At 42.9% G+C, this 12,516-nt stretch overlaps 1 protein-coding gene across 1 annotated transcript in view; it reads right to left on the bottom strand.

Annotated features, from left to right (window-relative positions):
• znf469 (zinc finger protein 469) overlaps window positions 1–12,516 on the bottom strand; it is a 434,364-nt gene that overhangs the window by 141,237 nt on the left and 280,611 nt on the right. The window lies entirely within an intron of this gene.

Genomic DNA, 12,516 nt, shown 5'->3' with positions numbered 1-12,516 from the left:
CCTTTGAGTTCTTATTTTATTACTTCCTCCCTACTGAGCAGTATTTAGACTGCAGGGCTTCGATTTCAGTCCTGATGTCATTGGTAATGATGTCGTATACAACATGTGCTAGCTCTTTCCCTTCTCCAGTATTTTCTTTTAACTTCTTGTACCAGCAAGGCCAGCTGGATAATAGCTACAGAAACAACTACCTTCCCCTAAACTATGGAGTCTGTTACAATAACTGCATTTTATTCCATACCAACGAATGGTCTTGGCCCAAAATGTCAACTGTTTATTCTATTTATATTTATATGCTGCCTGAGTTGCTACGTTCCTCCTGTGTTTTGTGCGTGTTGCCCAAGATTTCCTGCAGCTGCAGAATCTCTTGTGTTTATGCATTTTATTCTTTGAGGTTTTGTCTTGTGCAATCCTTTGCTGTTGATACCACGCCTGGACTGTACCTCAGTAGTCTCTAATACCACGTACTTGCTAGATAAGACCACAAGACAGAGAAGTAGAATTAGGCCATTCAGCCCATTGAGTCTGCTCCACCATTCCATCATGGCTGATCCTGAATAGCACTCAACCTCATACACTTGCCTCCTTGCCATATCCTTTGATACCCTGACCAATCAGGAAACGATCAAATTCCACTTTAAATATACCCACGTTCCCGGTCTCCACCGCAGTCTGTGGCAGAGCATTCCACAGATTCACGACTCTCTGGCTAAAAAAATTCCTCCTTACCTCTGTTCTAAAAGGTCACCCCTTAATTTTGAGGCTGTGTCTTCTAGTTCTGGATACGCCCACCAGAGGAAACATCCTCTCCACATCCACCTTATCTAGTTCCTTCAGCATTCGGTAGGTCTCAATGTGATCCCCCTGCATAATTCTAAATTCCAATATGAGTACAGGCCCAAGCCTGCCAAATGCTCCTCGTATGTTAACCCCTTCATTCCTGGAATCATCCTCATGAACCACCTCTGGACTCTCTCCAAAGACAAAACATCCTTTCTGAGATTTGGAGCCCAAAACTGTTGACAGTACTCCAAGTGCGGCCTGACTAGTGTCTTATAAAGCCTCAGCATTATCTGCTTGCTTTTATATTCTATTCCACTTGAAATAAATGCCAACATTGCATTTGCCTTCTTTACCACAGACTCAACCTGTAAATTAACTTTCCAGGACACCTAAATCCCTCTGCACCTCTGATGTTTGAATTTTCTCCCCATTTAGATAATTGTCTACAGTATTGCTCCTTATACCAAAATGCATGATCACACATTTCCCAACAAGTTCCCACACAGGTTTGACAAATAACATGAAAAAGCAACACACAGAAAATGCTGGTGGAACGCAGCAGGCCAGGCAGCATCTATAGGAAGAAGAACAGTCGACGTTTTGGGTCGAGACCCTTCGTCGGGACTAACGGAAAAAAGAGACAATAAGAGGTCTGAAAGTGGGAGGGTGAGGGGGAGACCCAAAATGATAGGAGAAGACAGGAGAGGGAGGGATAAAGCCAACAGTTGGGAAGTTGATTGGCAAAAGGGTTACAAAGATAGAATGGGGAGTATCATGGGACAGAAGGCCTTGGAAGAAAGAAAGGGGGAGGGGAACACCGGAGGAAGATGGAGAACAGGCAAGAGTTATTGTGAGAGGGAAAGAGAGGGGAAAAAAATAAATAAATAACAAATAGGGATGGGGTAAGAAGGGGAGGAGGAGCATTAATGGAAGTTAGAGAAATCAATGTTCATGCCATCAGGTTGGAGGCTACCCAGACAGAATATAAGGTGTTGTTCCTCCAACCTGAGTGTGGCCCCATCTCGACAACAGAGGAGGCCATGGATTGACATATCAGAGTGGGAATGGGACGTGGAGTTAAAATGTGTGGCCACTGGGAGATCCTGCTTCCTCTGGCGGACAGAGCGTAGGTGTTCAGCGAAGCGATCTCCCAATCTACTATCATGATGGGGCCACACTGTTGGACTTCCCAGCTCCTGGCTTCATCCCTCCCCGTCCTGTCTTCTCCTATCATTTCGGGTCTCCCCCTCTCCCTCCCACTTTCAGACCTCTTACTATCTCTTTTTTACGTTAGTCCTGATGAAGGGTCTCGACCCGAAACGTCAGCTGTTCTTCTTCCTATAGATGCTGCCTGGCCTGCTGCGTTCCACCAGCATTTTGTGTGCGTTGCTTCAATTTTCAGCATCTGCAGATCTTCTCGTGTTTGCGAACATGAAAAAGCAGTAAGGTTTTTGACAGGAGTCACTGACTCGAGTACTGTGCAGACACAACAGCAGCGCTCCCATGCAGGAGTGGTAAAGAGCTTTTAAAAACCCAGGCTCTGTAAAAGAGAGTTACCGCCTAGCGGAGCAGTTATTGTGGGAGCGGTCATCAGAGAAGTAAGGCTTTGGTTCAACAGGGTTTCAGCGAGAACAGGCGGAGGCAAGGCAAGTTCATTCCTTATTTCTTACTTAACTCTGGAGAGAATAGGGAGTATGTCTACAGAGCCAGTATTCTGTTCTCGGGGTCAGATGTGGGATTTCCAGGAGACTCCCAGCCTCTCCGATAGCCACATCTGTGCCAAGTGCATCAAGATGCAGCTCCTTATTATTATTATTATTATTATTATTAGGGAACTGGAGCTGCAGCTTGATGACCTTCGGCTTGTTAGGGACAATGAAGCAGTGATACACAGGAGCTACAGGGAGACCACCCCAAGGCTATAGGAGACTGATAAATGGGTGACTGTCAGGAGAGGGAAGGGAGAACATCAGATAGTGGAGCGTACCCCTCTGGCTGTCCCCCTAAACAATAAGTACTTCATTTTGAGTACTGTTGGCAGGGACGACCTACCTGGGAGAAGCAACCGCGGCCATGCCTCTGGCACTGAGTCTGGCCCTGTGGGTCTGAAGGGAAGGGAACTGAAGAGGATGGAAGCAGTAAAAGGGAACTCTGTAGTCAAGGGGTCAGACAGGTGATTCTGTGGATGCAAAAAGGAAACACAGATGGTAGTTTGCCTCCCAGGTGCCAGGGTCTGAGACGTTTCTGAACATGTCCACATTGTTTGTCAATGATTTGGATAATGGAATTGATGGTTTTGTGGCAAAGTTTGTGGATGATATGAAGATAGGCGGAGGTGTAGGTAGTGCTGAGGAAGCAATACGATTGCAGTAGGACTTAGACAAATTGGAAGAATGGGCAAAAAAGTGGCTGATGGAATACAGTGCTGGGAAATGTATGATCATGCATTTTGGTAAAAAAAAACAATCGTGCGGACTATTATCTAACTGGGAAGAAAATTCAAACATCAGAGGTGTAGAGGAACTTAGGAGCCCTTGTGCAAGACTCCCAGAAAGTTAATTCACAGGTTGAGTTTGTGGTAAAGAAGACAAATGCACTGTTGGCATTTTGAAGAGGACTAGAATATAAAAGCAAGCAGATAATGCTGAGCCTTTATAATAAACTAGTCAGGCCGCACTTTGAGTATTGTCAGTAGTTTTGGGCCCCATATCTCAGAAAGAGGAGTCACAAGGATGATTCCAGGAATGCAGGGGTTAAGATATGAGCAGTGTTTGGCAGCTTTGGGCCTGTACTCACTGGAATTTAGAAGAATGCGAGGGATCTAATTGAAACCTACTAAATGTTGAAAGGACTAGATAGGGTGGATATGGAGAGGATGTTTCTATGTTGGGGGTATCCAGAACTAGAAGGCACAGCCTCAAAATTGAATGGCAACCTTTTAGAACAGAGTTAAGGAGGATTTTTTTTAGCCAGAGTAGTGATTCTGTGGAATGCTCTGCCACAGACTGCTCTGGAGGCCAAGTCCATGGGTATATTTAAAGTGGGAGCTGATCATTTCCTGACCAGCAGGGCATCGAAGGATATGGCGAGAAGGCAGGTGTATGGGGTTGAGTGAGATCAGAGATCAGCCATGATGGAATGGCAGAGCAAATTTGATGGGCTGAGTGGCCTAATTCTGCTTCAAAGTCATATGGTCTTACATAGTCGTACTTTGAAAACTCTAGTATTTCTTTTTGTTTTTTGGATTTCCGGTTTATGAAGTTTGCCCTTGCATATGTCATAACACATATGATCCAGGAAATGCTCAGCCTCCCAGATGCTGTGAAATGATGTAAAGCTTTGTAGCTCTGACTTGGATTCCACGTATCCTTAAGTTTCCATATGGAAAAGGTAAGCTTTGCTCAACACCCACAAGAACCTCCATTCCTGTCAAATTTTCCCACAGAAAGCCTGGTTTTTGAAGCAAATCCTTGGATGACTCCTCGTGCTTCAGGATTGTCTTGTATTTAAAAAAAAACATACAGCATTTAACAAGATTATTTTAAAAAAAACTACAATGTCTGTTGTGTCCTGGTGTTTATTCTAATATTGACTTCCTCTATCAATGAGGTAACCAAACAGACCTTCAAATAGTAAATTATGTCCTGGTCTAAAAGTGGGAATACTGTAGGTGGATTGTATTGGCAGAGAGAAATAGAAAGCTTATCATCCTGAGCACAGAGACTTGAGTGCATTCATAAGTTTTCCTAAAATAAGGCAGAATTATAACCCTCTCAACTTGGGTTATCATTTACATTCCCAATCAAACAATATATTGTCATCTATTCAATTATATTCATTCAGTAAACCACAGGCAATCCTTTCAACAAATTTATGTGATATGCCATCCATATTGTGATTCATCATAATAGAACTTTATTCTCTCTTTCTTAGGGCCAAACGGAGCTTCACTGCTCAAATGCAAGCTTTTGCAAAACCCTGCGTAATATAAAACTTCTACCTCTGAAAGCATTCTTCAGAAGATTAAAATTAAACATGTACTGTCTTTCACAATCTTTGGGGATCATAAACACTTCATAATCATTCTGCTGAACTAGACTATTTCCATTGTAATGTCACACAAATAGCAGCAAGATAAATGTTCAGATATTGGCTTCAAATTCTCTGGCGATTTCAGCTCTCAATCCTCATTGCATGTCTCGCTGCTAAACTCATTCTAACCTTGAATGGTTCTTCAAGTAGCAACTTGGTCCCTGAATTTGGGTCCAACCTAAACAAAGGGCATTCTTGTCATAAATCCCACAGAAAGACTTTGACAGCAAGTTAAGCAATGCCCCAGGCTGAATTAGCTGTTAAAACCATCAAATGATTTTAATGTGTATAACAAACATACAAATTCTGAGACTAGGAATTCAATTACATATTTTTAAAATTATTAAAACATATTAAAAACTAAAACCTGGAAATATGAAACATAAAAAGCAGCAATTAAAAGTATTTAAATTGAAGAGAATACTGTGTATCAGAAATACACACAAGCTGAAATTTACCTTACTCCCTCACGTCCTCTGCAATGCATTGAAATAAACATATTCAGTGAATACACAAGCTGGTTGAGAGGGTAGATTTCCCCACAGCTATGCTGGGAAATCTTCTCCTCCTGGGCACCAAGGCAAGAGCATTTAAGTGGAAAAATCCTATAAAAGGTAGTAGATTTGACCCAGGGTATCACAGGTAAAACCCTCCCAACCATTGAGCACATCTACATGAAACATTGGCATAGAAAAGAAGCATCCATCATCAAAGATCCTCGCCACCCAGGCCATGCTCTTTTCTCGCTGCTGCCATCAGGTAGAAGGTACAGGTGCCTCAGGACTCTCACCACCAGGTTCAAGAACAGTTGCTACCTCTTAACCATCAGGTTCTTGAACAAAAGGGGATAGCTACACTCATTTAAGGATTCTGTTAAATTGTTATGTTGATGGATGTTATATTGTTATTTCATGGTCGTTATTTATTGCTATTTATTTATATCTGCATTTGCACAGTTAGTTTACAGTTCCTGTTCTGTAGATTTGCTAAGAATGCCCGTAGAAAAAGAATCTCAGGGTTGTATATGGTGATATATATGTATTCTGATAATACATTTTACTTTGAACTTAAGAACTTTTTTCCTTATGGGGAAACATTGCCTGACAAACCTGTTGGAATTCTTTAAGGAAATAACATGTAGGATAGATGAAGAAGAGTCGGTGGATGTTGCTTACTTGGATTTTCAGAAGGCCTGTGATAAGGTGCTGCACATGAAACTGCTGAACATGCGTCATTGATATAACAGGAAAGATTTTAGCATGACAGAAGAATGGCTGAGCGGCAAAAGGCAAAGACTGGGAATAAAGGTGGTCTTTTCATTACTAGTAGCCGGTCACTAGTAGTGGAACTGAGTAATAAGAAAGGTATGACCACATTAATGGGCCACCCAACAGCCTGCGGGATTTAGAGGAACCAATTTGTAGAGGGAGCAAACTGTTGCAAGAAATATAAGGTTGTTAGAGTAGGTGATTTTAACTTTCCACATATTGACTGGGACTCCCATACTGTAAAAGGACTAGATGGGTTAGATTTTGTCAAATGTGCTCAGGAAAGTTTCCTTAATCAGTACATAGAAGTCCCAATGAGAGTGTGTGTGGATTCTTGACCTGGTTTTAGTGAATGAGTCAGGGCAGGTGACAAAAGTAACACTATGAATCTAGTGATCATAAAGCCATTAGTTTCAAAGTAAATATGGAAAAAAATAGGTCTGGTCAGCGGGTTCCGGTTCTAAATTGGAGAAAGACCAATTTTGATGGTATTAGGATGGATCTGGCAAGTATGGATTGGGGCAAGCTGTTTTCTGGCAAAGGTATTCTTGGTAAGTAGGGGGCCTTTAAAAGTGAAATTTTGAGAGAACAAAGCTTATATGTGCCTGTCAGAATAAAAAGGTAGTGAACCTTGGTTTTCAAGTGATATTGAGGCCCTGGTTAAGAAACAAAAAGGAAGTGCATAGTAGGTATTGGCAGGTAGGAAGAAATGAGGTGCTTGTGGAGTATGAGAAGGGCAAGAGAACACTGAAGAAGTCAAGAGGGCTAAAAGAAGGCATGAGGTTGCCCCAGTAGACAAGGTGAAGGAGAATCCGAAAAGACTCTACGGGTATGTCAAGAGCAAAAGAATTGCAAAGGACAAAACTGGTCCTCTAGAAGATCAAAATAGCAATCCATGCATGGAGCCAAAGGAGATGGGGAAGATCTTAAATTAATATTTTACATCTGTATTTACTAAGGAGACGGACACAGAGTCTATAGAAGTGAGGCAAAACAGCAGCCAGGTGAGGCAGCATTTATAGAAATAGATAAACAGCCGCCATTTCAGCCGAGGGTTGTTTCTCTGTTACTTGCTAGTCATAGAAGCATAGTATCATAGAGAACTACAGTACAGAAACAGGACCCTTGGCTCATCTAGTCCATGCCAAACTACTATGTTGCCTAGTCTCAACAACCTGGGCCATAGACCTACATAGCCCTCCTATAAATGTAATTATCCAAACTTCTCTTAAATATTGAAATTGAATCCACATCACCACTTCTGCTGGCAGCTTTTCTGGTTGGCTGCCGGTGACGAGTGGTGTTCCACAGTGGCTGTGTTGGGACCAATTCTTTTTATGTTATATGATAATGACTTGGATGATGGAATTGATAACTTTGTTGCAAAGTTTGCAGATAATATGAAGATAGGCGGAGGGGCAGATAATTTTGAGGAAGTAGAGAGGCTACAGTAGAACTTGGACAGATTAGGAGAATGGGCTGTCTTGAGGCAAATTAGGGTGGAAAAATACCCAGGACCCGACAAGGTGTTCCCTCGAACCCTGTGGGAAGCAAGTGCAGAAATTGATGTGGCCCTAGCTGAGATATTTAAATTATCCTCAGCGAAAGGAGAGGTACAAAAGAGGGAATTGGAGGATAGCCAATGTTGTTTTGTTGTTTAAGGAAGGCTCTAAATAGACACCGGGAAATTATAGGCTGGTGAGCCTAACATCAGCAGTGGGGAAGTTATTGTAAGGTATTCTAAGGGATGGGATAAATGAGTATTTGACTAGATGTGGGCTGATTAGGGATAGTCAGCATGGCTTCATGCATACTAAATCATGTTTAACTAATTTTTTGAAGAAGCTACCTGGGAAGTTGATGAAGGCAAAGCAGTGGATGTTGTCTACATGGATTTTAGCAAGGCATTTGACAAGGTTCTGCATGAGAGATTGGTCAAGAGAGTTCAGTCACTCAGCATTCAAGATGAGGTAGTAAATTGGAGAAGCCAGAGAGTGGTATTAGATGGCTGCCTCTCTGACTAGGGGCCTGTGACGAGTGGAGTGCTGCAGGATTTGGTGCTGGGTCCATTGTTGTTTGTCATCTATATCAATGATCTGGATGATAAACTGGTTAACTGGATCAGCAAATTTGCAGGTGACACCAAGATTAGGGGTGTAGTGGACAGCAAGGAAGACTACCTTGGCTTGCAGCAGGATCTGGACCGGTTGGAAAAATGGGCTGAAACATGGCAGATGGAATTTAATGCAGACAAGAGTGAGGTGTTGCCCCTCAATAGGACGATCCAGGGTAGGTCTTGCACAGTAGGGCACTGGGCCATCCAGGGTAGGGCACTGAGGAGTGCAGTAGAACAAAGGGGCCTGGGAACACAGGTCCATAATTCATTGAAAGTGGCAGCGCAGGCAGTGTGACAGAATAGGTGGGCAACGCTCATTCTCTCACTAACCTTGCCCCTTTGCCCAGTTAGTCATTTCCCCTCTGTCTGTCCCTGGTCTAGTTTCCGCAGTAGTTCACACACTTTGCCTTCTATTGGGCAGTTCTTGGGAGTTCACCATTTACACACCCCAGCAGTAAAACTATTGCTAGCTTGGCTGATCAAAACAATCCCTTCAGTTAACATGCTCTACTGGTTTATAACTCATAAAAATGAGGATTCTAGACACATCTGTTCTAAATTCCAAACAGTTTCACTTATTTTCACTCACACTGTTACATCGGTTTGTAGACAGCAGAAAGGCCCCCAAAAACCTGAGGGACAGTTTGGGGCATCCTAAAATAATGCCTGGGTTAGTGGGAGCAGGGACACTACACCCTACACAGGCAACACCACTGGTGGGGAGGCATTATTCTTTTATATATATCTGAGCATTTGGACACTCATCTATGCACTTATCTAAGGCTGTGTCCACACTAGACCGGATAATTTTGAAAACGCTGGTTTCGAGTAATAACGACAGGCGTCCACACTAGGCGTTTTTCAAAATATCTCTGTTCACATTAAAACGGATATTTGGGTGAATCTACTCCTACTGGGCATGCGCAGACACATCTACAGAAAACAAGCAAAGAGGAAACGGTATAATATTTATGTTTCCATGGCGGCATTGTGCTATTTCCATTGGTCAAAAACTAGAGTACCAACAACAGCGAAAGAAAATTTTCAACAATGTCTTCGAGGAATACAAAGAAAACCTCTGCTGGATAAAGCAGACCGGACTTCTTCGTTTAGACAGACAATGAAGTCCAGCTGTTTCTGCGAGTTACAAACAACTACAAAGTCAGCAAAGCAGTGGAGAACGCGGAGATGTTTAACTCCAAACAAGCTATTAATGTAGACAATAAAGTAAACAACACACGCATGAAGCCGTCCTCTACCCAAGATCAACAAGAGAATGGAATCTTCTGCCGTCAGACCTGCGCAGTATTTCTGACATTAATATTTTTAAAGATAGACTCAATCAAATCAATTTAGGGGATCTAGTCAAAAAAGCTCACTTTACAATTTAACTCTCACGCTGTTCACACCGACTGCGCGTTATAACAGCCGTCTGGCAGTGCTTGCGCAGTACCAAGCAGAAGCAGAAAAAGCATTGTTGTTGTGGTGTTGTCATGACAGCATTTTTAATTCTCTCCGTTTACCCCGTCTACACTACAACACGCAAAAATTGTTTTCAAATTTACACACTCTGGAGAGTGTTTTAGAAAAGCTCCATTTTCAGGGGATGAAAACGCCATTTCAATGTGAACAGGGGGTCAAAACGAAGAGAAAAGGCTTCGTTTTCAAAATTATCCGGCGTAGTGTGGACGTAGCCCAAGGCTTTTGCTGTGGAACAAAACTGTAGGATGTTAGAATCCCTGTTTAGAATGTTCAAATTCTGCATCTGAAATAATTGTTAAGGTCTACTCAAGTGACAACCCCTCCCGCATCCTCACTGAACCCCCAGCCCAACAGTAGAATTTCCTGTTCCTTCGCGGCCAGGCAGAGGCAGATTTAAACCCTCAGTCTGGCTTTGCTGACAGGTGTGCAGGTCGGATTTGACGGTGGGTGAATAGTTACATTGGAAAATTAAAGGCAAAATGTGTTACATAGAAAACCTACAGCACAATACAAGCTTTTGGCCCTCAGTGCTGTGCCGAACATACCCTGTTGTGGAGAAAGCCTCTGTATATTGGCAAATTTTTGCACATGTATGTTTATTTTTCATTTGTCTACTTATAAATATTTTTTCTTCACTATAAATATTTTTTCTTCACTACTTATCCCTCCTGGCACTAAATAAAACCCATTTGGACTAACGTGCTGTTGCTGTTTTCCATCTGTTTTTCTTTCCAAGTGCTGACCCTGATCGGGAACGCTCACCCACACCTGATAGTGAGGTGTGACGGGTAGATAGGTTTGGAAAGAAAGCTTCTGGTCTTCATAGAAACATAGAAACATAGAAAATAGGTGCAGGAGTAGGCCATTCGGCCCTTCGAGCCTGCACCGCCATTTATTATGATCATGGCTGATCATCCAACTCAGAACCCCGCCCCAGCCTTCCCTCCATACCCCCTGACCCCCGTAGCCACAAGGGCCATATCTAACTCCCTCTTAAATATAGCCAATGAACTGGCCTCAACTGTTTCCTGTGGCAGAGAATTCCACAGATTCACCACTCTCTGTGTGAAGAAGTTTTTCCTAATCTCGGTCCTAAAAGACTTCCCCTCTATCCTCAAACTGTGGCCCCTCGTTCTGGACTTCCCCAACATCGGGAACAATCTACCTGCATCTAGCCTGTCCAATCCCTTTAGGATCTTATATGTTTCAATCAGATCCCACCTCAATCTTCTAAATTCCAACGAGTACAAGCCCAGTTCATCCAGTCTTTCTTCATATGAAAGTCCTGCCATCCCAGGAATCAATCTGGTGAACCTTCTTTGTACTCCCTCTATGGCAAGGATGTCTTTCCTCAGATTAGGGGACCAAAACTGCACACAATACTCCAGGTGAGGTCTCACCAAGGCCTTGTACACCTGCAGTAGTACCTCCCTGCTCCTGTACTCGAATCCTCTCGCTATAAATGCCAGCATACCATTCGCCTTTTTCACCGCCTGCTGTACCTGCATGCCCACTTTCAATGACTGGTGTATAATGACACCCAGGTCTCATTGCACCTCCCCTTTTCCTAATCGGCCACCATTCAGATAATAATCTGTTTTCCTATTTTTGCCACCAAAGTGGATAACTTCACATTTATCCACATTAAATTGCATCTGCCATGAATTTGCCCACTCACCCAACCTATCCAAGTCACCCTGCATCCTCTTAGCATCCTCCTCACAGCTAACACTGCCACCCGGCTTCGTGTCATCCGCAAACTTGGAGATGCTGCATTTAATTCCCTCATCCAAGTCATTAATATATATTGTAAACAACTGGGGTCCCAGCACTGAGCCTTGCGGTACCCCACTAGTCACCGACTGCCATTCTGAAAAGGTCCCATTTATTCCCACTTTTTGCTTCCTGTCTGCTAACCAACTCTCCACCCACACCAATACCTTACCCCCAATACCGTGTGCTTTAAGTTTGCACACTAATCTCCTGTGTGGGACCTTGTCAAAAGCCTTCTGAAAATCCAAATATACCACATCCACTGGTTCTCCCCTATCCACTCTACTAGTTACATCCTCAAAAAATTCTATGAGATTCGTCAGACATGATTTTCCTTTCACAAATCCATGCTGACTTTGTCCGATCATTTCACCGCTTTCCAAATGTGCTGTTATCACATCCTTGATAACTGACTCCAGCAGTTTCCCCACCACCGACGTTAGGCTAACCGGTCTATAATTCCCCGGTTTCTCTCTCCCTCCTTTTTTAAAAAGTGGAGTTACATTAGCCACCCTCCAATCCTCAGGAACTAGTCCAGAATCTAACGAGTTTTGAAAAATTATCACTAATGCATCCACTATTTCTTGGGCTACTTCCTTAAGCACCCTGGGATGCAGACCATCTGGCCCTGGGGATTTATCTGCCTTCAATCCCTTCAATTTACCTAACACCACTTCCCTACTAACATGTATTTCGCTCAGTTCCTCCATCTCACTGGACTCTCTGTCCCCTACTATTTCTGGAAGATTATTTATGTCCTCCTTAGTGAAGACAGAACCAAAGTAATTATTCAATTGGTCTGCCATGTCCTTGCTCCCCATAATCAATTCACCTGTTTCTGTCTGCAGGGGACCTACATTTGTCTTTACCAGTCTTTTCCTTTTTACATATCTATAAAAGCTTTTACAGTCCGTTTTTATGGATCAATGTATCCAGTACCAGAGATGGAATGTTACACTGAAGTTGTATGAGACATTGATGAGGCATAATTTGAAGTATTGT

This window comes from Mobula birostris, chromosome 15 (assembly GCF_030028105.1).
Source record: "Mobula birostris isolate sMobBir1 chromosome 15, sMobBir1.hap1, whole genome shotgun sequence".
NCBI lineage: Eukaryota > Metazoa > Chordata > Chondrichthyes > Myliobatiformes > Myliobatidae > Mobula > Mobula birostris.
This window is presented reverse-complemented; position numbering and strand designations above follow the sequence as displayed.